At 49.8% G+C, this 27,191-nt stretch overlaps 1 protein-coding gene across 1 annotated transcript in view; it reads left to right on the top strand.

Annotated features, from left to right (window-relative positions):
* Nucleotides 1-13,009: 13,009 nt before the first annotated feature.
* TP53I11 (tumor protein p53 inducible protein 11) overlaps nucleotides 13,010-27,191 on the top strand; it is a 48,396-nt gene continuing 34,214 nt past the window's right edge. The window contains exon 1 of the mRNA XM_066583474.1: nucleotides 13,010-13,171. The gene's annotated coding sequence lies outside the window, so the exon portion shown is untranslated. The remainder of the gene's footprint in view (nucleotides 13,172-27,191) is intronic.

The raw sequence follows: 27,191 nt of genomic DNA, 5'->3' as shown, positions 1-27,191 counted from the left end.
TTGGGGTGTGAGAAGCTGGATGGTCGTATCGATGAATTGTCCCCCACCGGCCGTTCTGACTGGACTATTAGGAGGTGTTGGGACCAGTGGATGTGTTGGGACCAGTGGATGTGTGAGGGCACACAAGGTGACCAGGCGCAGGACGCCCCCCACAGACCACCACTAGAGAGGAGCGTCTGACCAGACTGTTAGGAGGTGTTGGGACCAGTGGATGTGTGAGGGCACACAAGGTGACCGGGCTCAGGACGCCCCCTACAGACCACCAGTAGAGAGGAGCGTCTGACCAGACTGTTAGGGGGTATTGGGACCAGTGGATGTGTGAGGGCACGCAAGGTGGCCGGGCTCAGGATGCCCCCTACAGACCCCATAGTAGAGAGGAGCGTCTGACGAGACTGTTAGGGGGTATTGGGACCAGTGGATGTGTGAGGGCACGCAAGGTGGCCGGGCTCAGGATGCCCCCTACAGACCCCATAGTAGAGAGGAGCGTCTGACGAGACTGTTAGGGGGTGTTGGGACCAGTGGATGTGTGAGGGCACACAAGGTGGCCGGGCTCAGGATGCCCCCTACAGACCCCATAGTAGAGAGGAGCGTCTGACGAGACTGTTAGGAGATGTTGGGACCAGTGGATGTGGAGGACTTACAAGGCGATCGGGCTCAGGATCCCCGACAGACCACCAGAGAGGATTGTCTCATCATCTGACAAGTATAAGCAGCTCCAGCTATTTGGTTGTCCACCATCCAGAGAAAGGGGGCACCATAATCACACCCCGGTGTCTGTTGGAACCATTTCCAGGTGACTGGCTGAAGGACATTTGGTCTTATGGCACCCATAATGTGTACTGTTTTTGATACCCACCCACTTGTGACTCCATTTGCAGGGGTGTTGTGAACCATGAAACTGGACACTAAGGAGTGGAACGGGTTGTCTTTAGCAATGAGGCCAGGTTAAGTTTGGGCACTGACAACTGCGGTCTTCATGTTTGGAGACCTCGGGGTGAGTGTCTAAATTCTTCCAGTGCTGTCAAGTGGCACACTGCCCCCTGCTGGTGTGATGGTCTGGGGGGCACTGCACACGACAGTCAGTCACCCCTAGTAATGGTACGAGGGGCAATGACAGATCAGCGATATGTACAGGACATCCTGCATCCACATGTGTTCCTCTCATGGCGGCTTCTATTAGGATAATCACGGCTGCACCTACACGGGTGTCACAGAAATATCCCCAAACATTGTCACACTTCCATGGCTGCCCGTTCACCAGATTTATCACCAATTCCATGAGAATTCCGCTGGAAATCCATCCCGTGTGACCCCAGCTTTAAGGTTGTTTAGGCAGCTCCCCAGGGTGGCAGAAACATCAACAATCTCCGTTATGCGGATGACACAACTCTACTTACAGAAACAGAAGCCGGTCTGAAGCAGCTGATATGGAAGATTAAAACTGAAAGTAAAAAATGGGCCTCTGCCTGAATTTAAAGAAGTTTAAAATTATGACAACTGCAAAAAATGGTCAAATTCAAGTCAATGAGGTCATAGAATGCGTGCGAGACTTCATCTTCATTGGCTTACAAATTGACGAGGGTGGAGAATCCATGCCAGAGATAAAATGTTGTATAGCATTGGGGTGAAGCAAAATCTGGAAAAGTAGGGATATCGGTATAGCAACTAAACGCAGGATAGTGTGAACCACCGTTTCCCCCAGAGCCATGTATGGATGTGAAAGCTGGACTGCAAGCGAAGCTGATAGGAGGAGGATTGATGCTTTGCAGCTGTGGTGCGGGTGAAAGCTGCTGCATATACCCTGAACGGTGAGTGGAGCAAACAGAGAAGTCCTGAATCGTATAAGACCCAATATTTCACTGGAGGGAAAGATGACCAGACTGAGACTCATGGAGGACAAGATGATTGTGCTCAGGCTCACAGAGGACAAGATGACTGGGCTCAGACTCACGGGGAACAAGATGACCAGACTCAGACTCACTGAGGACAAGATGACTGGGCTCAGGCTTACGAAGGACAAGATGACTGGGCTCAGGCTCACGGAGGACAAGATGACCGGACTCAGGCTCACTGAGGACAAGATGACCAGACTCAGACTCACTGAGGACAAGATGACTGGGCTCAGGCTCACGAAGGACAAGACAACTGGGCTCAGGCTCACGAAGGACAAGATGACTGGGCTCAGGCTCACGAAGGACAAGATGACTGGGCTCAGGCTCACGGAGGACAAGATGACTGGGCTCAGGCTCACGGAGGACAAGATGACTGGGCTCAGGCTCACGGAAGACAAGATGACTGGGCTCAGGCTCACGAAGGACAGGATGACTGGGCTCAGGCTCACGGAGGACAAGATGACTGGGCTCAGGCTCACAGAGGACAAGATGGCCTGACTCAGACTCACGGAGGACTAGATGGCTGGGCTCATAATCACGAATTTGGCCATGTAAGGTGAGCAGAGTCGCTAGAAAAATCTATAATGTTTGGACAGATCAGCGGCAAAAGAAGACCCGGCCACCAAAGGACACGATGGCTGATACTGTCAGACCCGATACTGGCTTGGATATAACACAACTGAAAGAAGCAGCAAAAAACATGGAGGGGGGCTAGTAATTATTAGGAAATTATAGTACCAGTGTTTCTGGTGGCGCAATGGCTTTGCTACATGCACATCACACACACAGCCATGCCATGTGCCTGACAGACACAGCTCTGCTAAATGACATGTTCGTCACAAACACAGATTTGGTAGATGACACGCACATGGCACAAACACAGCTCTTCTACATTATATGCGCGTGACAGACACAGTTGTGCCACAGTACATGCACATGTTACAAACTCAGCTCTGCTACATGACATGGGTGTCAGAGACACAGCTTTGGTACATGACATGTGCATGGTATAAACACAGCTCTGCTACATTATATGCGCATGACAGACACAACTGTGCCACAGTACATGCGCATGTTGCAAACTCAGCTCTTCTACATGACATGCACGTCACAGACACAGCTTTGGTACATGATATGCGCCTGACAGACATGACATGCGCACGGTACAAACTCAGCTCTTGTACATGACATGCACGTCACAAACACAGCTGTACTACATGACATGCATCCATGCTGACTATACACATTAGACAAACAGCCACTTGCAGCTCTACTACATTTATGCTGACTGCACACATGACACACACAGCTCCTGGATACAGTGATGAGCCCCTGGTCATGTGATCTCTGACTCCACCCACACAAGTGATCACATGATGGTGACATCATTCCAGGTCTTGTACTTGCTGTTGGCTTATCCAATATACAGTACTACCAAACTGCAGAATGGCTCCTCCCACAGCAGTCCTTCAGCCCGAAGTATCTCTGTGGTGACGGTAGGTAAGTGTCAGGACCGCTGAGTTGTGTCTGCTCTCTCAGTGTGTTAGGACCTGCCATAACGGCACCAGGGGCACAGAGCTATGACGTCGCCATAGGCGGGGCTATTACATCACCAGGGAGCCGAACTATGAGACTCACCCACTCACATACAAACAGACAAGTGGTCGTTAGTAGTTTGATATACAGTAAATACCCTGGTAAGGGGGGTTTCATACCTTGCGCTGGGAATTCCACTTTTCTGCTCCGTTCGGGGAGCAGGAAAAGAGAGTCCCTGCAGTTCAACGGCTCCGTTTCTGGAAGGAACTGAACAGTGCCAGATGGACTCCGCTGACTATAATGGGGTCCGCTCGCTTTCCGTCCAGCTGTCCGACTTTTGGATTAAAGAAAAAGAGCTGCATGCTGCGATTTTTCTTCTGGTATTTTGAGCCGGATCTGCGACGGAGGGTCTAACGTAGATGTGAAGCCCACCTTAAACCCGCATGATCGATATCATGCTTACGCTCTGACTGCAGCACTGATAGCAGACACCCAATCAGCTGAGGATAGGCCATGAATAGTATTTGTGTTGGAAACCCTATTAACATATGCCCCCATCTATTTGCAGAGGGAACACTCCCTACCTACGGCATTTAAAGGGGTTTTAGGACCTTTAAAGAAAATCATGAACATCAGGTTTATCAATTGTACGACCATTACAGCCAATCGTTGGCCGCAGCCGTCACATGTTATTTATGCAGATCGCGCTGAGACCAGCAATTGGCTGCAGCGGTCACATGAGAGATGAACATGATGTCATTACTTCCTATTTCAGTGGGAACCAGAGAGGAAAGGAGCAGGTCAGCGGAGGGGGACTGGAAGCACAGTGAAAGGGTGATAGGTCCTGGATAAACACTGGATGACACATTTCCTAGTGTGAGAAAAAATGTATCAAGCAGGAAACACAAGTTGTTACAATGTTGCAAATTTACTATAACAGTAAGGCCAGCCTCACATGGGCTGATTGATACTGAATCTGCGGTCGGCGGCCGCACAGAGGATCCGCAGCAAATAGAATGCATTGAAATGTGTGTAAAATTGCTTTTTCCTCCACACTTGCGGAAACGAATTGCGTATTCCATGAGCGGATGTAAAATCACACTCTATTATGCTGTGGACTCTGCGCAGACAGCCTCCATTGAAGACCATGGAAGCCGTCTGACGCGCAGCGTGGGAGGGAAATAAAACTGAAAAAAAATCTGTGCTACCCATGACCGACGGCGAGCGTCCACGGTAATCTGCAGTACAGAAAAAGCAGTTACGCGGAATCGCCGGGCAGGGTCACAGCCGGATTCCGCTTCGAGAACCCACATGCAGAATCCGTCTCTGCCGTGTGCAGCCGGGTGGTTTCAAATCTGCAGCGGGGATTCTGCTTTCCTGCTCTGTTCAGGGAGCAGTAAAGGGAAATCCTGCGTCCGAACGGTTCAACCTCTGGATCCCATTGGTGCGTTATCTTCCGCTATTTTCACCCAGATCTGCGACGGAACCTCTAACTGTAGGTTACAAAGCAGATGTGAATTCACCCTAAGGGCCCTTATACATGGGCTGATAAACTGTTCAGATCCTTCCATCCAGCAGGAACCTGAATAATTGTCATTCAGTATAAATGCATGTCCCGACAAAATGGCGAATGAGAATTTTTTTCGCTTTTCGTTCGTCTTTCATTCTCTGCATGCAGAGAACTGAATGACAGAACATTCCGTGCAAACTGGCAGTCACTCCTTTATGAACCACTGCCTGTTTACTGTGAATGGAAGCAGAGGGGCTCGAACGATTCCGTCCCGCTCGCCTCTATTTACTGAGCGCTGCTCGTTCCTGTGTAAAAGCGCAGAAGCGATCATCACTGGGACGACCTGTTGGGCATCTGCACCCGAATGATCGTCTGTTATAAAAGGACCCTAAATCTTTGCCATGAGCAGGTAAAGAAGGATTTGCAGGTGTGTACCTGTAGGGGGTGCAGAGGTCATAGTCGAACCTGAAGGGGATCAATGGCCCTTTGTCACATATGAAGACCCCCGTATTATACAGTAGATGGGGGGCCTGGTTGCAGATCTCGCCCAGATCTCGATCCACCTCTGATTCCCATCCTCCCGCTTATGACGGAACGCTTCCAATCATGATATTCTTATTTTAGGCATTATCGCTAGTTATTCAAATACATGAGATTCACCGCCGAGGAGGAGACGTTTAATCATCCGGGGGTAGAGGGAGCGGCTCTTGTGCGAGTCTCTCAATATAAAAATCTACATAAATCATCTCATTTCTGTATCCTCTCCGCTTCTTGCTTTTCCTGTTTTGCTGCATCTTAAGTGGAAGCTGCAATAAGCTATAGGAGATGGGCGGTAAGCAACTGAGGTCGCCGCTTCTTTCCATTATAATCCATGCTACCTGCATTCACTACAGCGCATTTCCATCAAATGTACGAAAACATCCTCATTATATACAGAACTGTGCAAAAGTTTTAGGCAGGTGTGGAAAAATGATGCAAAGTTGACGTTGGTATTTAGCCTCGTTAAAAGAGCGCCCATAAATCACGGCGTCCGAAGTATCGGATTCCCATGGATTCATTCAGATGAATGATTTTTGGGTGCATAAAAAAATTGCGCTGATTTTATACGCCGCGTTAAAAGATTGGTCTTGCCCTATCTTTTGCCGAAATATGCAGGAAGCTCCTATAGACTTCTATGACAGCAGGAAAAAATGGAGAGGGAGGGAGTTACCTGGCGTACAACGCTGGGAGACGAAGACCGCTCGCCCGATTTAAGCATTATCAGTCATTCTGAGCATTTTACAGCGGTCGATGGTTTTCCGCGCTTCTGCATATTTTTTGCCAATACGCCGCAGCGGCCGCGTGAATGACTGTAAATACAGATTGGGCCTCAATCACGGCAAATATACATTCATGCGATTTTCCGGTGCGTACAGGCGAAAGTAAAAACGTATACGGTCGTGTGAAGAAGGGCTTAAGTAGGGATTGGGAAGATGATAATATTGACTATCCAGCATTCCATTACAACACTTCTGTCTTTGCTTCTCCAGATCTTATCCATTAGGACTCTTTCACACAAGCGCATAAACGGCGACCGATATATGCGACCATCTGTGGTATTGGTTTCCAATGCATTCGTTCACCGGCGAATATACGGTGCGTAACAATGGCGAACCTGGAGTATCTCCCCGCTCGTCTCTAAAGATTCGGGGACCGGCGCGGGTGACAGGTGAGTTGCGGCAGGGAGCCGGGGGAAGAGAGGTAGAGAGAGATCTCCCCGCTCTCCCCCGCCGCTCCCGAATCTTTAGAGACGAGCGGGGAGATACTCGGCTAAGGCACTACTCGCTCGAGTAATGCGCCTTAGCGAGTATACTTGCTCATCTCTAGCGCCGACGCATATACGTTGGGCATTAAAATAGTTCTGGAAGTATGTTTTGGCCGATTTACGCCGGCGGGTTCCATAGACTTCTATGGGAGCAGGGGAAAAAAAGGGAGGGGGAGGCTGCGAAATGCTTACAGATGTAGGCATTAGAAGTCATTCAGAGGAATAAAGCCGAGCGAGGGTTTTCCTGGATGCGACATATTTTTTCGCTAAAAACCACGCTCAACAGTCGTGTGAATGGGTGAGAGAACACTAATTACTCTGGCTGAAAAACATTGTATCAGGCTGCATTCCCACGAACGTATATCGGCTCAGTTTTCACGCCGAGCCGATATACGTCGTCCTCATCTGCAGGGGGGGGGGAGAATGGAAGAGCCAGGAGCAGGAACTGAGCTCCAGCCCCCTCTCTGCCTCCTCTCCGCCCCTCAGCACTATTTGCAATGAAAGGAGGCGGGGCAGGGCTAAATTTTGAGAATTAGCTCCGCCCCGTTCCGCCTCTCCCCATTGCAAATAGTGCAGAGGGGCGGAGAGGAGACAGAGAGGGGGCGGGAGCTCAGTTCCTGCTCCTGGCTCTTCCATCCTCCCCCCCCCCCTGCACATGAGGATGACGTATATCGGCTAGGCGTGAAAACCGAGCCAATATACGTTCGTGGGAATGCAGCCTTATTTCGAGTCCTGATTCTCTATTTCAGTCAATCTCTGATTGAGGAAGAGGAAGTCTTGAGCTGGTTTAGCCTCTAGCTAATGTTGTGCTGGTGCATCATGGGATTGATGTGACATTGAAAGCAAAAAATCTAAGCATCATGATGGTGAGCAATAAGCATCAGACAGGAGGCTGCACTGCAAGGAAGTGGCTGCAATACACAGAGAAGCCTTACAAAAGTATGACAGTCAATCAGGTGAGGGGGAAGAATGGAAACATGTGTTTTAGCTGAAGTGGCCCTTTAAGTTTTAATGAGAAATGTTCCCTTTCCTGCATTCCGATGAGCAGCCCTTTATTGAACCTCCATCCTGGATATCGTCTCTTATTACCAGGCTGTGGTTGGGGGTTTTGCTCACTGAAGACAGATTGGGCATTTAATGGAAAATCTTGGTGCCCAAAGAGAATGCCAGGGAGCTCTGCGGACGCCGTGTGTCTGTCAGCCGCTGTTCCGTGTAATTAGCTGATCAGACACAATCAATATGTGGGCTCCGTTAATCTGACACTGTCTTAGTGGAGGGACGCGGTGTTCCTGCTCCTGTCTGCAGCCCCTAATCTTCCCTTAGGGCTCAGGCAGATCAGATCACTGGCTGACATTACAGCAGTGACAGCCCTGTCAGGTATGGAGAAATATACGTATTCATATCTATACATAGATTACATAGACAGCTGGACAGATAGGCAAACTGGATTACAACATAGACTCACATAGGCATCGTCACTCAGCTTTCCCAGAGTCCTGAATGGCAAACATATTTAGTTATGTTCTGAAGTAGGTTGTATCACTCCATAACTAAGCAGACTTACCGCATAGGACTGAGAGAAAGCTGGGTGATAACCCCTATAGGAGCTGTAATAATAATGGATTGTCACCCAGCTTTGCCAGGAACTGAACAGAGGGAGGTCCATCAACATACAATACTAACTGATTCCGGGGCAACCACTGAAAATATTGTATGGAAAACTGGTAATTGGTTCTTCAACCCCAAAATCTCACCTAAATATAATACAAAAGTAAGATTAACCCCTAAACAACCGCCCATATGCTTTTTTACAGGGTCCTTATTCTGATGCATGCAACTTTTTGAGGGGCTGCATCAGAAGCCTGGCATGGGTCTCTCATTCCAAGGTTTGTGGGAGCTCAGCTGCTAGATGACCGTGGTCAATGCTCACCCATTGGACCCCTGCGATGTGATCATGGGGTCCTGTAGGGTTGCTATGACACCCAGAGGCTTGATGATGGCCTAAGGGAGGGGGGGGGGGGGGGGGTGCTGCCAGCGATGGTGGCTTAAGAGTCTCAGCCTCTGGATGGAGTATAGCCGTGTATTATAAGAACGATCAGAAGTGGTGAAATTTATGTTTTGTAGCGGTACAGTAAAAAGTAAAAAAAAAGGGATAAAAATTGTAAAAAATACAAATAAAATCAAAACCTTTCCCACTTTTCCATCTTAGTATGTAACGGTAACGAGCAAAAAAAGCACAAAATCATGGTGAAAAAAATAGCCTGTATTTTTGCCTGTCTTGCCTTACAAAAAATGCAATAGAAAGTGAACAAAAAGTCGTATGGGTCTATAAATGGTAACAATGAAAGGTACAACTCATCCTGAATTTGTTGCAATCGCCTCATTAGACCCGTGTTCCTTCCAGGGACTCTCAGCGTGGATCGGTACTGAATCTCCTGCAGACGACGGTGGATGACTTCCTGGATGATCGCCCCCTATTGTAGCAGGAGGAGGCCTCTTCCAGTCCGCTTTCCTTACTTCAGTCATAGCCGCGGTCCCACAGGACTTAGAGGGACATGGAAAGTGGATTTCTGCTTCTCGCATGCTACTCTTTAACTTTGCAATTGGGTTTTAATCTCTATCTCTTACACAGCGCAAAATTAAAATCCATGTTCCGGGGCCCCCATGGGCCCGTGCACCATACCATGCATGCCTTCCTATGCAAGTACGCTATTGTTATTATACTATATGACACCAGTACTGAGACTTTTTGACCTACATGTTCTTGTATACTGAGCCCCCGGGTTATGTGGATTCTCATGAAGATCTTGTGGCGCCCAGTGAAGCCGCCCTGAATGAGTCTGAATAAAGCTGCATAATGTACTGAAGATGCCCCAGGCAACACAAGCCATAGAAGCCTGGCACTGCCCACCGCCACCAATGTCAAGGCCTAATGCACTGCAACATTTCAGAATACATCTGACCTGCACAGTTGTTACATTGTTTCTCATTGCCTTTGGGTCTGTTAGGAACATACAGTCATGTCTACATGGGAATAGAGTATGAGTTAGAGGGAACAGCCAGTGCTTTGGAAGCTATTTTAAACCATAGATATATCTGGCTTCATTTAAAGAGTCTCACCCAGCTTTCCCATGAATGGCAAGTCTGTGTAGTAATGCCATGATCCATCCCCATTGTCATAGGCGTAACTTGAAGCTCTTCTGCTCTAATGCAAAATCTGCAACGAGACCCCCATCATCCATGTGCCATTTATAGTACGTGTTAGATGGGCCATTTATTCCCCTCCTGGGTGTGACTGCTACCTCTGCACCCCCTATAAAGGCTGTCCCTGTAATACCACATGGTACTGGTGCAATATGTCGACACCGGAAGCTAGGGGTTGACCGGCCTTAGCTGGAGGTAACACCCCGATCACACCGATTGGCTCCTGGTCTTTGCTGTCCCGTCCGCACTGTTACTTGCCGGCCGGCTGCCGCGGCTGAAGACATCAACTGACTTCCCCATGGATCCATCTACAAGACAGCAGTGGCTGACACCCAGCGTAGCAATGGAGGTGGCATGATGCATCCACCGGCAGAAGACAGCGCTGACTCCACCTTGCCAGCGCGTCTGAACACAGCGGCTATCACGGCAGCAGAAGACAGTGGCTGAGGCCCAGCAGGGGACGAAGGTGTGAGCTGGCCATCCATCCATTGGAGGATGGCAGGGAGGAGAATGACAGCGGAGCTGGGAGCACAGAGGAGGGGAGGCCAGCAGGGAAATTGACTGCGGGGCCATGAGCGGACACATGGCAGGGTGCCGGGGACTGTCACAGTGGGGCCGGGAGTGGAGATAGGAGTCTGGCAGGAACAAGAGTGACAGCGGAGCTGGGAGGCCGCTGCCGGCGGGAGGAGTCACAGCAGGGCCGGGAGCGCCGCCACACATGACAGCGCTAGTTAGCAGGGACACTAACAGCAGGGTCAGTCGCGCAGATAGGACACTGACAGCGGGCGGGTCCAGAGAGGAGATGGGATCCCAGCGGGAAAAGTGACAGCATGCATCAGCCAATTAGCACCCGTGGGCATCACCTGCCTGTTCCTTGTATCTCAACCCGGCTACACCCATGTCTCCACCCATACTTCCAGTGTAGACATACTGCACCAGTACCATGCCACATAACAGGTCAACCATTCAGTGGCTAAAAGGGTTGTACCAAGACTGCAAGTTATCCTTTATCCATAGGATAGTCAAAAACTTCTGGGGTCTCGTGTCCCCTTCCTCTTCACTACAGGGTCACTGCACCCCCAGCAGTGAGTAGGAGACTAAATGAAGCGCTGGTCGAGCAATCAGTATTTTCCGTCAGCCCCGTTAAAATGAATAGAGCACTGACTACATATACTCCGCCAGCGCTACATTCATTCTGACGTTACTATGGGGGTAGCAGCAACCCCCACCAGTGACAGGCAGGACACGGGAGTCCCGTTCTGCAGATCGGTTGGGGTCTCAAAGACCCCCACTGATCAACAATTAAATCCCTATCCTATGGATAAGGGATAACTTGCAATCTTCGTACAGCCCTTTTAAGAAAAGCTGGGTGACTGTCCCTGTGTGAGGTGTTATGGTATTATTGATAGTCACCCAGCTTTCCTCGATCCCTGAGTGGTAAATCTTCGGGAACACGTGGAAATACATAGAAAGATGTGTCAACCAGGGGTCTAGGAAAGCTGGAGGAAACCGGAAGGTGCTGAACAACCCCCACGATCTCAAGGGTTTCCATCTGGGTGCCTTGACAGCTGGGGACCTTCTGAAGGCCCCCAGACCTGCCATGCATTTCTGTCTATTATGACATGCCTACAGCACATCTTAATACAATGTCGGCAGATGTTAGATGATGTAAGCGATCAAACAGTAGTAGTATAGTAAAAAAAAGTGAAAAGAATTATTGTGAAAAAGGATAAAAGGTTTTCTTAAAAACTCTAGTAAGAACAGAATGGCAGAATTGGACTTTTTTGGTCACCTTGTCTTCAAGAAAAAATGTAACAAGAAGTGATCAAAAGGTCGTATGTTGCCCAAGGTATTAGTGTACCTTGACGCCACCAGGAAGTTAGGGGTTTGACAGGGATACGCCCCTCTCACACCCCTAGCTCCCTATTGGCTGCATTCCTGAAGGTCCTTAAGCAGCATCAGGATAGCGATCTAACCGTTCCCGCTGTGATGGCCGGTGTGGCTGCGGGCTGTGAATACATTCACCGGTGTGCAGTGATGTGCGGCTGTTGGCAATCTGCTAACCCCGCTACTGGAAGTCACCCATGCACGCAATCGTGCCCTCTGCGGCTGTCGGCTCAGAGGACACCCCGGACTGCAGTCTGCGCTGTGCTGTGATGTGCTGCAGTCGGCAGTCCAGGAACCCCGCAGCTGTAAGTGTGCCGCTGCAGTGCTTGCATGTGCGCCTCTGCCCTCTCAGCTGATGTCCACACACCCCTTGTCAGTATTATGGGGGGGGGGGGGGTTAACTGACCACCGGCTTGTGAGGGAGCAAGGGACCTGGCAGGGAAGCTGCAATGGTAAAGGACCTTCCAGTACCTAGATGAATGCAGCCAATCGGAAGCTGGGGGTGTGAGAGGGGAGTTCCTCCTGTCATACCCCTTGCTTGCGGTGGTGTCAAGATACACTAATACTGTTCCCCAAAATGGTACCAATAGAAATTACAGGTTGTCATAAAAAAAAAAAAATGAGCCCTTACTCATTATTGGCGGAAAATTTTAAAAAAGTTATTGTGGTCAGAAAATAGTTAGTTTTTTTTGATATTTCGCTTTTTAAAGGTGGATAAACTAAATTAATTTGGTATAGTCTTAATCGTACCGACCCACAAAATAAAGGTATCATGGAATTTGTGCTGCAGTGCGTATGCTGTAAAAACAAGAGCCCCCCCCCCAAAAAAAAATAGCGGAATTGTGGTTTTTTTCGCATTGCATGCTTTTCAGTACATTAAATAGTATCAGTGCAAAACACAACTCTCCCAAAGAAAACAAAAAGGAGAGGAGGCCAAACTAAAGCTGAAAGACCAAAGACGCATCTATCTATATTACACTCAAGTTCGGCACTATGGAGCAATTCCAGCAACCTCATTGGTTCGGATTCACAATTCCAGCAAGCTGATTGGTTGTTTGGGTTCCCTGATTCAACCTGATTGGTTGTTTGGGTTCCCTGATTCAACCGGACGGCCTGCCGCTTCCCTCCAGTCCGGTCACAGCAGGGGGCGGGGCAGCGCTCGGCCCCGCCCCTCACACCTCATGGTCGCTTTAGTCCGCGCACTGATTACTCCGCGGTGAGGAGTAGTTGTGTCTGCGGAGCTCCGGACTGACCGCCAGCAACGGCCGCCTATGGCACAGCACTGCCCGGGGTAGAGAGCGCGGAGCACCGGGGACAGGACGGAGAGGAGCCGGACAGGTCGGTGCCGCTGCGGGCTGCACTCTGTGGAGGGGTCGGGGCTCCCCGGCTGTAGCTGCTCCCCACCTCCTGGGCACCCCACTTGTGTCTGCAGCCAGACGTTACACCCCAGTTCTCCCCCGGGCTCTGAACTCTTCTCTGAGACAACGTGACCCGCAGCCCCCTCAACCGTCTTACTGGTGCCCACACTGTGTGTATGGGTGCTTTCCCCCCCCCCCCCCCCCCTGACTGTATGGGTGCTGCACCCCCCCCCCCTCCCTCTATCTGACTGTATGGGTGCTGCACCCCCCCCCCCTATCTGACTGTATGGGTGCTGCACCCCCCCACTCTATCTGACTGTATGGGTGCTGCGCCCCCCCCCCCCACTCTATCTGACTGTATGGGTGCTGCGCCCCCCCCCCCCCCACTCTATCTGACTGTATGGGTGCTGCGCCCCCCCCCCCCACTCTATCTGACTGTATGGGTGCTGCGCCCCCCCCCCCCCCACTCTATCTGACTGTATGGGTGCTGCGCCCCCCCCCCCCACTCTATCTGACTGTATGGGTGCTGCGCCCCCCCCCCCTATCTGACTGTATGGGTGCTGCACCCCCCCCCCCCCTATCTGACTGTATGGGTGCTGCACCCCCCCCCCCCCTATCTGACTGTATGGGTGCTGCACCCCCCCCCCCCCTATCTGACTGTATGGGTGCTGCACCCCCCCCCCCCCCTATCTGACTGTATGGGTGCTGCACCCCCCCCCCCCTTCCCCTCTATCTGACTGTATGGGTGCTGCACCCCCCCCCCCTTCCCCTCTATCTGACTGTATGGGTGCTGCACCCCCCCCCCCCTTCCCCTCTATCTGACTGTATGGGTGCTGCACCCCCCCCCCTTCCCCTCTATCTGACTGTATGGGTGCTGCACCCCCCCCCCCTTCCCCTCTATCTGACTGTATGGGTGCTGCACCCCCCCCCCCCCTTCCCCTCTATCTGACTGTATGGGTGCTGCACCCCCCCCCCCTTCCCCTCTATCTGACTGTATGGGTGCTGCACCCCCCCCCCCTTCCCCTCTATCTGACTGTATGGGTGCTGCACCCCCCCTCTATCTGACTGTATGGGTGCTGCACCCCCCCCCCCTCTATCTGACTGTATGGGTGCTGCGCCCCCCCCTCTATCTGACCCCCCCCCCCTCTATCTGACCCCCCCCCCTCTGACTGTATGGGTGCTGCACCCCCCCCCTCTATCTGACTGTATGGGTGCTGCACCCCCTCTTTCCCCCCCACTTCTGACTGCGCGCTGCACCACCTGTTTCTTTATTTTGCTCCCCACTTTGTGCTGCACCCCCTTCCTCTGACTGCATGCTTTATACCTTCCCCTTATGTTGCTGCATTCCGCTCTCACTTACAAGTTCTGAACCCCCACCTCTGAGCATGCGTGCTGCACCCCCCCCCCCCCCCCTCTGACTGTATGGGTGCTGCACCCCCTCCCTCTCTATAACAGGATGGTGTACCCCACTGAATGTAAGCTCTTGGACGCCTCTGGTACTGAGCGCCTCACACTGACTACATACAGCTGCAGTGTGTGGGCGCTGCACCCCTCTGACTGCATACAGTGCGTGTAGCCCACTATTTCTGACTGTTACTTCTCCCTCCATGACCCTGGATGCTGCACCCCTCAGTATGGATGTTGGGCACCTCTTACACCTGCCAGCAACTTATTTGTGCTGCACCCCTCTTCATGCAGCTGTCACCCCTTTCCTGGCAACTAGGAGTTGTACTACACCAACTGACCCAATGCCCTCACTGTATGTTCGTGGGTGCTGCCCCCCTGTTCTCCCTCTCAGGCTGCGGGCAGGTGGGTGCTGCACTTTGTGACTTCACCCTCGCCCCATCCCTCGCTGCCCGCTCTCGCGTCTATTTTGTTTTTCGTCTTTGCATCCAGAGCCCTAATGTAAGCTGACATCTTCGTTGATGCCACAAGACCCCGTATGTGTGGGATTACGTTGGTGCGCTGTGTAGCATCTAGTTATAATCTACGTTCCCCTTTCCCCTGATGAGGAGTGATCGTGTATTCCGGAATGAATGCTTTATACTGACGTAGATACATTGTATCCGGTGTCTATAAACACTTGCATCCCTGAGATGTTATCGGCTGACATCTGCGACTGCTGAAAGCCAAGTTATCTTGTAGTTTGTTATTGGGTATCTAGATGTAGCAGAGCTGAATGTGTCATCTTCGTATGTATATCCTGCTCAGTATGTAAAACCGTCATTCTTCACACTGACAAACTGGGCTCTGCTACATCTGCAGGTAATGAAGCGGTTAACCCAGTTTTGTTTTGGCTTCCCAGCAAACATCTGTCATGTTAAATCTGCACTTGTCAGGCTGCTATATGTTTGTAAGACCCCCGTAATTACATCTATAGACGAGGTTAGAGATCGGAAACTGTCACTCGTCTCAAGACCTCCCAGACTCCTCGGTGGGGGAAAGCTCCTTCTGATTCTGTGGGACTTTGTATACATTTTCACTACAGTGCTGCCCTGTGAAGTGGGGGTGACTTCTCCCATAGACGTCAGTCACAGTGACTGCTGAGGGTCTCTTGGACTGTTTTGAGGCCAGTGTTTATTAAATACCTCTTCTATGTTTACATACAGCTCTATTATGTGTCATCTGTTTACCAACATCCTGCATATTTGTATACGTGACGTATCATGCTCCATTACTGCCTGCTGGGTGGATGAAAGGGGGAACCATTAATAATAGTTACCGTCATCCAGCTTTTCCAGATCCCTGCATGGATAGGTAATCTATTGACTGAGGAATGGATCGCTGCGTATTTGCCACTATCAGGAGTCCAAAAAGGCTGGGTGGCAACTAGTAAGCCTGACTCTGATGGGATAGCAACCAGCATGCATTGGTAGCGATATACTTAAAGGGGTTTTCTGGGAAAAATACTATTGATGACCTATGCTCAGGATAGGACGTCTGCTGCTTGGGACTCCAGCTGACTGCTGCAATTACAACCGGGGTCGTAGTGGAAGCTGCTGCTCCGACCCCTGTGTAGTGGCTGGCGCTTGTAACTGCAGGCATAGCTCTAACTTTTCGGATAGATCAGTGGTTGGTAGGTGGGGAACTGTCACTCGGGTTCCCCAGCGATCAGCTGATTGGAGTTACAGTGGTGCTTGGGTAAGCTTCAGTCCATACCAGGCACAGCGCTGTGCCTGGTGGAGCAGATCAATCCTATTCACTTGGATGGGACTGAGCGCCTCTTGGGCTCTGACCGATGAACAGAACATCATATGCCTGATGTTGTCACAGACAGTTGTTCAATGGGGGTCCCAAGCGGCGGATCACCACTGATCAACTATTGATGACCTAAGTCTTTAACGAATCCCTTTTAATGTGGATATACTATTGCACAGTTTTGTTACCATTTTCAGGAGCCCGAGAAAGCTGGATGATGACCTATGAACCTTTAGGCTGTGGGGTCACACCGGATGGAATTCTCGCAGAATGGCCGCAGAATTGAATTCCGCACCGCATGTCAGTTTTCATGCAGATTGGCCGCAGCATATAGATGAGATTTTTGCAAAATCTCGTCCAGTTTGCGGGCTAATCCCGGGATTAGGAGCCGTGGGCAGAATTGCCGCACGGACTTCCTGCACAGCAATGCCGCAGCTATTCCGCCCCATATGAACCCAGCCTTACATCCAGCTTCTTTAGATTTCAGAATGGCAGACTGCCCAGTTGGGTAACTGTTTAGTGAATGTGGAATATATTACTGCATATTTGCCGTTCTGGGGTCTGAGAAAGCTGTGTGACAAGCCCTATGAAAGATTTAATGGAGGGGTTCTCGGGGATGAATTTTAAGGCATTCTTAAGGCCCCCTGTCCACGGGCATTGCAGTATCCCGCTGCTTGTTTGGGGTTAAAGACTCCTTGTCTTTCTTGTTGTTCCTTCTCAGGGGGGCTCAAGAGATTTGGAAGCCCCCAGTCTGGATTTGGTGTGTGTAATCATGTCCATCGTCAGTACCAGACCGCCTTGGGGTTTCAGCGGTTAATTGGTTACAGCAGTGCTGTTATGATAGGAAGTCAGCACCACATAATGACAATCTCATTTGCATACACTGTAGCAAATTCTGCACCTGTGCTGTCCTAATCGGGGCTGAAAGCTTCCATTCACTGATGGCAAGCAGCAGAAGGGCTCTATACCAAAAATGAATTGCCAGCATTAAGACCGTGTAGAAAACGTCTTGCATGGCGCCGTGGAAGCTCCCTCGGGCCGTGGCAGCCGCTGTCATCTGTAATCTAATGTCATGGTGGCTGAGAGACCACCTGTGATGCCTACGAGGCGACAGTGTGCTTCCATTGTCTGACTCCTGTGTTGCTAAAATAGACTATTCGGTCACACAGGATGGGGGAACGCATCACCTGAAGGGTTTGTAATCATGTTGCAGCAGTTATATGGGCACTGCTGCATAGCAGATGCGTTTTTGGCTGGAGGACCTCACTAATGATAGACCATGGATGCCAAGGTACCAGCTCTGTGCCATCTATGCCGAACCACATAGTTTGTATCTATGGGCTGTATATAGTTTGTATCTATGGGCTGTATATAGCTTATTGCTGCGGTGGTTCATGTGTTATGTAAAATGCTAGATGACATGTCACTAGTACACGAGACTCGACTCTGCTACATCTATACCTGTTGTATAACGATGGCGAACGCTGCAGCCAACTACACACCGAGCGTCTGCCCAGCTCTGGTTTTCTGAGGGTGGATGAGTAGTTTGTGAATGTGATAAGGAGCAGCTGCCATCCTCGAATTGACTAGGTTGGATGTGAAAAGGTTAACAGCGAGCAGAGTGCCAGGTGCAGAATAATATATCGCCCCACGCGCTTCTTATTGCAGAACTTCTCCAATCCCGCAGCATCCGCTGTACTCGGCAATACTAAAAGCCAGCAGAGCCGCGATGTGCGCACAGCTTCTAGACATCCACCTACAGCGAGGTGAAGGAAGGTGGCAGAGCTGCTGCAGGGGGCACAGATGGTTATAGACTGGTAAATGGCACAGGGTTAAGACTTCAGAGAGGGTAATATAGAGAATTGCTGGGATGAGGAAGTTTAGGAGGGAACACTGGCATTAGAAGGCGGGCATCAGGAGAGAACTGAGGAAAGCTAGGGGTGGCTACACAGCGACGTATTTGCACATGCAATACACAGATCAGAAACTATTTATCAGTGGACGTGTATACATCACAAGAAGCACCTCCATTTTTGTGCACTTCTGCGCTCCATGGGTCCCTATAGAAATCAGGCAGGAAGAGACTGAGGAGACCGGTAAGGGAAGACCTTGAGGAAACTGAACAGGAAGACTGCTGTAAGGAGGGAACACAAGGAGAACACTGGAACCTAGGGGGAGTTCTAACCAAGAAGTGGCACTGGGAGGAAAGTGTTATTACTGAGAGAGAACTTTAAGGGACGCTAGCTTTCAGACAACTTCTTCTCATCTCCTCGCTTGTTAGTTTCCTAATTTCTGTAATATACTTGCACTAACAATGTGTTGCTTTGCCCTTTATAAATGTTTTACATGGATGCCACTTGGGGTCTTCCTTTTAGCTTCTCTTCAATCCACTGTCTGTTGTTACTACAGAAGCTGTGTACCTAAGGATACAGGGACGTTTCCTTAGCTTCTCCCCCTATTGCTATCTTCAGAAGGCTGCTCCCATGCACTCAGTGACTGCAGGTTGACAAATCTGCAGATATGACATAAAGATATCGATAATCTCTGCCTCTCCTGTGTGTATACACCTTTATATTGGGTTCGCTATTTGGCCAGAATGTCTGAATTGGCATTGGAGAGCAGAGGGGTGGGCATTCAGATACTTCCCACCTGCTGATTGGATCACAGTCTGTGCAATGCAGCTTGGGAAGTTGGGGCAAGGAAGTCAGGGCAGTGAACTACTGGCAGAATGCTAGGCTTGCTAAATGCCCTCTTATAAAAAAAAAAAAAGTGGATTTGTAAACAGAAAGGTAAGAAAAATGGGGAAGGCTACCTGAAAATCAAAACCTAGACCTGAAACAAGGTGCAAATAATCAGGTGAAGGAAACCTGATGTAACTAGAAAACTGGGTACGCTTTAAATAGACTTTGTAGGAAATTCTGGTACAATCAGTAAATGGGAACCCGAGGAGACTCGCGTAGACACTATCGATACTGGGAGTCTTGGAAGCAATTACTGGAATCAGGAGTGTGCCCAGTGCTACTGGGGAGCAAACGCTGGTATCAGGAATGAGTGAATATTGGCATTTAGAGAGACTTTGGCAATGGAATTATTAGGAACTGAATGAGATCTACGAATGAAACGCAACTACTAGGAGGAACTGAGAGTGTGGAACTGAATGGGTTGGTTATCTGCTCCTCGTTGCTTCTGTGCTCAGGGGGGTTGGCTAGACATCAGATTTTGAGTGAATCAGATATAAATAGCTGAGCAGCAGACGTGGTCATTAATCATCCCGGTGACGTCCTGCACGGGGATCGGGTCTGTACTGCATCTGCAGAAGGATGCCTTCACTTATTCTCAAGCAGAAAATGTTCTAGTTAACCAATAAGCTGAAGGTTGTCAGGTATTAGTGTATCTTGACGCCACCGGAAGCTAGGGGTTTGACAGGAGGAATACCTCTATCACGCTCCCAACTGGGTCAAACCACCAAGGTCCTGCTTCAACCTGAAGCGCCGTGGGATGTGACAGAGGAGCGCTCATTCACTGAGCGATCCTCATTCCAGCGTGCAAGCACAGGAGCAATTATCACTGTTGGGTGCTGAAGTGGCTGATAGTCCTGCCATTTAAAAGGACCCTTAAAGGGGTGTTCCAGTCGTTTACTATTGATAACCTATTCTCGGTGCAGGCTATCAATAGTTGATCAACGGGGGTCCACTCTTCGGGATCCCTCAAGATCGCAGGGGCCAGACATCTACTTCAGTGGTCAGAGCCAGAAGTGTAATAGAACGCATCACTGCCATTGATTTCAATTGGAGTGAAGTCTTGCAGGTGTTAGTAAAAATGCTGTTTGAAAACGCAGCAGTTTTACTGCGTTTTTAAACCCACTTGAAAGCGTTTTTAACGCACCCCATCAATCGGGTGCATTAATTGCCGAAACACTCTAAAATAGACAGCGTTCAAAAAGTGCGGCCTTAGAAATGTCAATGTAATATATGGTTATTGCAATGTTAGGAGCCTTTGGTGATTTGGAAGGATTATATGGAATTGCATAGAGAGCTGAGAAACCTGTAAGTGATTTAAAGGGGTTGTCCAGCTGTAAAATTAGCAGGGATCCTTTGCCAGGGACCCCAGTCAATTAGCTGTTCTCTGGGTCATTACATTTCTGTACGGAGCTGATTTCTGCAAGAAGCACACAGCTCCGTTCTCACTGCAGTGGCCATGCTTGGTATTGCATGCAAAAATTCCCATTGAAGTCAATAGCCTGCAATATCGAGCCTAGCCACTGCAGTGGGAACAGAGCTGTGTGCTTCATGTACATATCTCCATGCAAAATTGCATAACCCTCCCAAACAGCCTATGGACCCCCGCTGAGCTACGATTTGATGCCCTAGCCAGAGCATAGGCCATCAGTAGTTTACAATTGGACAAGCCCTTGAAGAGGCACAAGCGCAGAAGAGCATACAAGCCCCTAGGGCTTGGTTACGGACTACTTACTATATTATTGACCATTACCAGTATGGTTGAAGGTTAACTGGGCTTTTAACATTTTAGTAACTTACTCCAATCACAGCCAAAGCTGCATACAGAATGTCTGGATGCCCATGTTCAAACTGGTTGACCTGGAGTCATGTGACCGACCCGCTTATCACTGTGTAACTGCCACATGAGTTCCCATGCTTTGATGTTTTGAATGCAGCTTTGGATGTGAATCTTCCTGATGTCTTAAGATGGCGCGGACTGTCCGGGCGGTGGGACGCCTCCTGGGATCGGTTCGCTGTCGTAGGTTGATTAATGGCTTTACTCCGTGTATCATGCTTAGCTAGGAAGATGTCCAGTCCCGTCCGCCGGGAGCGATTCTGGTGGGAACTTATAGCTTCATATAAACATCTTCGCAGGTGACTGACGGCTGGAGCGGACGCAAATAATCCTGGGTACGCCCCCTCCGCCGCTGCGGGCACATAACTTACAAGTCCGATGGGTTGGCAAAGACCGGTTTCACACAAGCGAATCACGGCCACATTTATACATCCATAATCCGAACTAGTATCTAGCTGCAGAGCCTCACCGACTCCTGCGATATGGAGTTTGGCCCATTAGTCGCGGTCGGGTCACTACATTGTCTGTATTGTGCGCCCGCCGCTCACAAGAAACTGGCCACAATGAGAAAAGCCTGGCTGCTGTCTACTATATACAGAGGCGGTACGGCAGCCGAGCCCTAGTCACTGCAGAGGAGCTGAGCTGCAATACCAGATGCAACCTATGGACAGGTGTGGCGCTGTTTCTGGAACAAGGCAGCCATGTGTATGTAATCCTGGACCATCCCATCCCTGCTGTAGCTGCTTTATACATGGCTCTCCATTGACCCTGCTTAGGGTATGGCGGAATTCGCTACAGAATTTTCAGCATTGAAGTCTGACTCAAAAACTGTCAATCTGCTGGTTTCGGCACGGATCCGCATGCAAAAAGTGCCCTGTCCGAGGGCAAAATAGAAGTGCGGAGTTCCGCCATGGAAACTAATGTCTTCGCGTGTTAAAATGACGGGTCTCTTCTTGCATTCATGAAACAAGCGCCACTTTTGGTGTCTGATTTACAAGACTTCTAACTGTGTCTGTTCTATATCTGGAGTGTAGAATAGTGGAGTTGGCCATCCTTCAACACTGAGACCCCCACTGATTTTGAGGAACGGGGATCCCGGGTCCCCCGTCATCCGCTGTTGCGTTACTGCACCCCCTGCTGTGAGGAGGAGAGAGCAAAGCATTGGTCGCACCAGCGCTCTATTCTCTCTGTGGGACTGCCTGGATGCCCCGCCGGCGCCCCCTCAGGTGTCTCCATCAGCCCCATTGAAATGAATGGAGGACTGACTACGCATGTGTGCGGCTACGGATCCATTCAGAGTGATGTCACTGCGGGAGGCGAAGTGACCCTGCAGTGACAAGAGCTGGACATGGGAGGTCCGTTCTCAAGATCAGCAGGGACCCCCGTCAATCAGGGAGTTGCCCCCTATCCTGTGGCTAGAAGAGAACTTGAAATTCTGCACAACCCCTTTAACTTATGGAGCCTTTTAATCTATTTGCGTCTCAATCAAACAGAAGACTTCTGAAACTTTCTAAGGGTACTTCCACATGTAGCGCAATAGGTGCGAAGTCCGTTCCATCGGTGCAAATTATTTTTTCTCATTGCTGCGGATTTGTATCAAAATCCAAAGCAATGATGTGGATTTTCCACTGCAAAAAATTTTTTTTTCTTTGACCGTTTCCTACCCCCCCCCCCCTCCCCCCGGAATTGGGTGCCAACCACTAGTCGCTGGCGGTCTTTATTCTGCCTCAGTAGGGTCACTCAACTCTCCGTGGGCTCTCAATGACCTATAAATCCTCATTCATAGTGGCCGCCTCTTTCACTCGCCTGTCTAAAAGCACCTTTACATAGGACTGCTGGGCACATAAGTGCTCGACAGCCATCCCACGGACTGACCGCTCAGCTGTTGCGCCTGAGCAGTGACCCTCTATAGCCACTGATTGGCTGCAGCAGTCACATGTCCTGGTCAGCTGCAACTTGGAAGGACAGAGTGGCCGTAAAGCAATTTTAAGTAGTGGTCAAACCCCTTTAAGAGCTTTGTGTCGGTCTATACTGCACTTCTGTAATTTTATGCCTGAAACAGATCTAGGACAGAATTTAGCAACTTTAAAAACCCGGATTTGTAAGCGGTCCTGTGGTGGCGCGGTGAGACCCCCTGAGGGCTCAGTCGTGCGGTTTGTCTCTCCCAGGACTGGGGAAAAATCGGGAAGTCTTAGTTGGAGACTGAATTTGGGAGGCGACTGTAAGAACGGCGCATCCGACACGCGGACTGGAGAACATCCAGATTTCAATAGTCTAATGAAGTACTGAGTGATTTTTCTCAGGGGAGCAGAGGAGGGGGCGAGGGGGGCTGAAACTGGCAATCCTTAATAAAAGCCTCTCGCAGCCTGGAGTTATAGGCTGAGGGTCCCCAAGGACTTGTACAATGGTGCTGGAGGCGACTCTGCCGCCCGCCGTGTCTAATGGTTAATAGCTCTCATCTCACAAATGTAATTACTCTTTTAATTTATGCAGATTTCTGTAAAAGTACTTTCTTGGCTCCTCGTTGGTTCTTCTCAGCCGGCATTTAGATCGCTTTCTGGGCTCATCGCCATTAAAGTGGTTGTCGCCCAGCTTTCCCTGAGTGGTCGGGCTGCATGGTCAGAGTCTAAAGTGCGTTCACACGCCGCAGATCTGCAGCAGATTTCACAATTTTAATTGAATTCAAATCAAAGGGGTGAAATCTGTTACAGATCTGCGGTGTGTGATCGCACCCTAAGGTGGGGGGGCTTTATGTGGAACAACTAGTCTAAATTAGGGGTGTCCGTATAGTAATAGTGGCCCCAGTAGCTATAGGGTCTGCAGGGGTCTCCCATAGTGGTCTCTGGTTTATACCTACAGGCATTCCACTCACCCAGCCTGCAGCTCTGGTCCGGCGGTGACGGTCCCTTCGGAGTCTGACCTCTCCCCTCGGCATCTGTGCAGGGTAGAGTCACACTGGGGAGCGGGGGCAATGTGTTCAAAATGAAGGTGGCCATCAATCGGCGTTCGGTGGTAGGTGCTCGCCTTCCTGCACAGTTATTGGCTATCGTGCGTACATACCCTAAGGCTGTTGGAAAACGCGGCATGCGATTTACTGCTGATTGCCGTGCTTCACCTATACTTTCCATAGTTTCAAGTTGCAGGTACAGGGGACTTTCCAAATTCCTCTTTCTGTCCGGCTCCGTGTTCTACTCTCCTGCGTGGATTATCATTCCTGTCTGCAAAGCACCAGTAGTAGTTTTGTTGTTTTTTTTGTTATCGTGTCGTCGCGTAAAGCAATCAAATACTGGTAATAGTCGCGTGCCGACGTGTCTGCCAGCCGAGTGTTACTGACAGATCCTGTGTGGAATTAACCTCTGAAGGAGCCGGGGAGTTCGGATGAGCGTGTTGGATCCATCCGCTTTACCCCTTCATAACTTCATTGCCAAACTATGGCAGTTCCTGGTAACACGGTTTGCGGTTTTGCTATGCAGCGTATTACCGCTTCACGTACAGGAACCGTTAGGTGGATGTACCAAAGACAGCACTCGCTGTAGGACCTCCTAAAATGTTAGAGGGATATTATAGTCTGTCTCTTTAAATGCTATGGGTGCCGGTGTTTGGAATTTTTTTTTTGTATTGATCCATATTTTTTTTGCGTACATATGAATCACTTTTGTAACTTGTGATTAAATAATTCATAAGTTTCTCTACTGTTCTTGCAATGTCTACCAACACTCTGCAAGCTGGAGGACTAAGGTTCTTGGAAAATCCATCAGCAGACTGACTGATCGGCTTGAGTCTAATGATGGGTTGGAGGAGATGTGATGTACAGCTGGCGGAAAGGAGGAAGCGTTGAATGTTTCTAGCGCTGCGTATCGGGGTTCACTCACATGGGCATCTACGTGCCATCCATGTATTTCACAGATGGCACACGGACCCGTTTATAGCCAATTGGGTTATACACATGGGTGTTTTATGAACCGGACCATGTGTTGTGCAATGCCAGTGTTCAGTGCAACTCGTACATCCGTGTGCATGAGCCCTTGGTGACTATCGAGACGGCTTATGGTCAACCTTTTCTCCCAGCTACAGACAGCTGACAATACGGATGCATGCTGGACGTTCAACATATTGCTCCCCCCAAGTTGTAAACGGGATGTCGGACACCTCTATGGCCATTTGGTTCTAACATAGGATGGGTAAATAGTTTTTGGCTTTCCATAGAATATTTTGGAAAGCAAAATGGCAGCATGAACGAGTCCTAAGGGTACGTCCACCCTCTGGATTCCTCAGCGTTGAAAGGATCTGACACGAACACACTGCTGAGCCGTAGACTTGCACATGCCGCTGCTGCAGTGGATTTAGCCTAGTTCAATGGAACGGATCTGCACCAAGAATGGATTTATCTCAACTCCCATGGGCGTGATGCAAACGCAGAATCCCAGGGGTTGCCATTAAAGGCAACGGGACCAGTTTGTATACAGTCTAGCCATGGGTTCGATGAGAAATTGACATGGATACCACATCGAAATCCTCTGTGACCATAGCCTTGGAGATCACTGATGCAGGCGATCCTGTTAGTTGTTACAATGTATCAGTGTTGGTACTGTACTTGGCCGTATAAGCAGGACGTTGAATGGAAGCGAGAAGGTTTCCATTCATTAACAGCTAGCGGAGATTTTGTAAATGGTGAGAAGCACAAAGTATATACAAAAGATGAAAGGGGCAAAAGTGCAAGGGAAACCGGGTGCAGGATGTGGTCCGTATGATGTGACGGCGGGCTCACAGCTGTGATGAAGCTACACCCCTGCCCCTCTCCCCACACACTGCTGACAGTTTGCTAAAAACAAAAAAAAAAAAGTGAACCCCTTCCTGGATGAGCGGCATTCGTGTAACCGCCGCCGCTGGTTGCCATCTTTGTGAATGAGTGTTTTGAGTTGGTTTCCTGTAAGTGAGCTTCAGTATAGCAGGGAGGGGGCCGTGTGGCTGATGACCGCAGGTAACCTTTGCAGCCGTTGAATATAAACACGTGTGACGCGTGCGCCACCGCCGCCGCCGCTCAGATTTCACGTAGCTTTCAAATGGCAAGGGTTTATATGGGGGATAAAAGTAAACACGTGGAGGCCGGGCATAATATTGACATTGGCATCAACCATGAGGCAGCTCCGAGCTCCATCCGGCTCTGCTGCTCTGACAAACCTGCATCTAAATGTTAGGCAATTCCATAAATAACAGTTCCATAAAATAGGCCATCAGGGGATACAAGCTGCTTTATGACAGCCTGGGCCTGTAGACTGACAGAATTCATAAATGGCAACCGGCATTCTGCGGAGGATCCCTGCTTGGTTTATGAAGACTGTATTTCCACAAGTAGGCTAATTGGGAATTTTTTAGTTAAAAGGGGTGTTTCACTAATGGTTTTGCTGCAGGAAGTGGACAGCTCGGTACATTGCACAGTGGCCAGGGCTGGTACTGCAGGCCAAGTCCTATTGCATGGTCCTTGGCCTGATGTACCAATGTTTGAACGCCTCCTGTTTGCTGTGAATGAAGGTGGGCTGCTGGAATTATCCCCCCCCCCCCCTCCTCCCCCCTCTCCGCCTCCATTCGCGACCAATGCAATAGTCGGGCAGTAGCCCGTGGGACAGATGTCTGGCTCTTTATGCGCCCAACAGCCGTCCTCTTAAGGGTACCTTTAGTATAGTATACTTCTACCACCAGGATCAGTCCTTAGCGGAGTAATGGCCGCTCTGTGGCAGCCTGTACCCTGTTTGCTGCTGATGAGCGGAGTTTGCTTTCCCCGCTCAGTTACCAGTGACTTTAGTGATAGAAGTCAATTAGGGCATTGTCACTTCTGCAGATCCCCAGTATAGGAGCGCAAGGACACAAGGGATACTCGCTGGAGCTGACTTCTCCGAAGCCACAGGCCTTGTAGCAGCAAATTGGATTAAGTGCTGACATTTATTATCCGTCCTGCACTTTGTCTTGTCCTGAACAGATGTCGCAGCATGACAGCCATCATCCCACATACTGCTCAGGAGTTCTGTGCCGCGGCCCGGGCAGATGTCACAATTATCCATTATATGTGGAGTAGATATCGGTGGGGCATGACGTTGGCGGTGCCTCAGCTATGGCACCTAATGATTGGAATATGTAATGTCCACAAAGGGTTGGGAAGGTCTTCAGTTTTCCTTAAGGAGGTTTTTTGGAGACTCCAGTGTCCATGAGCTACCCTAAAGGAAACCTCA

This window comes from Eleutherodactylus coqui, chromosome 11 (assembly GCF_035609145.1).
Source record: "Eleutherodactylus coqui strain aEleCoq1 chromosome 11, aEleCoq1.hap1, whole genome shotgun sequence".
Classification (NCBI taxonomy): domain Eukaryota; kingdom Metazoa; phylum Chordata; class Amphibia; order Anura; family Eleutherodactylidae; genus Eleutherodactylus; species Eleutherodactylus coqui.
Note: the sequence above shows the minus strand (reverse complement) of the source record. Positions and strands in the feature narration are given on the sequence as shown.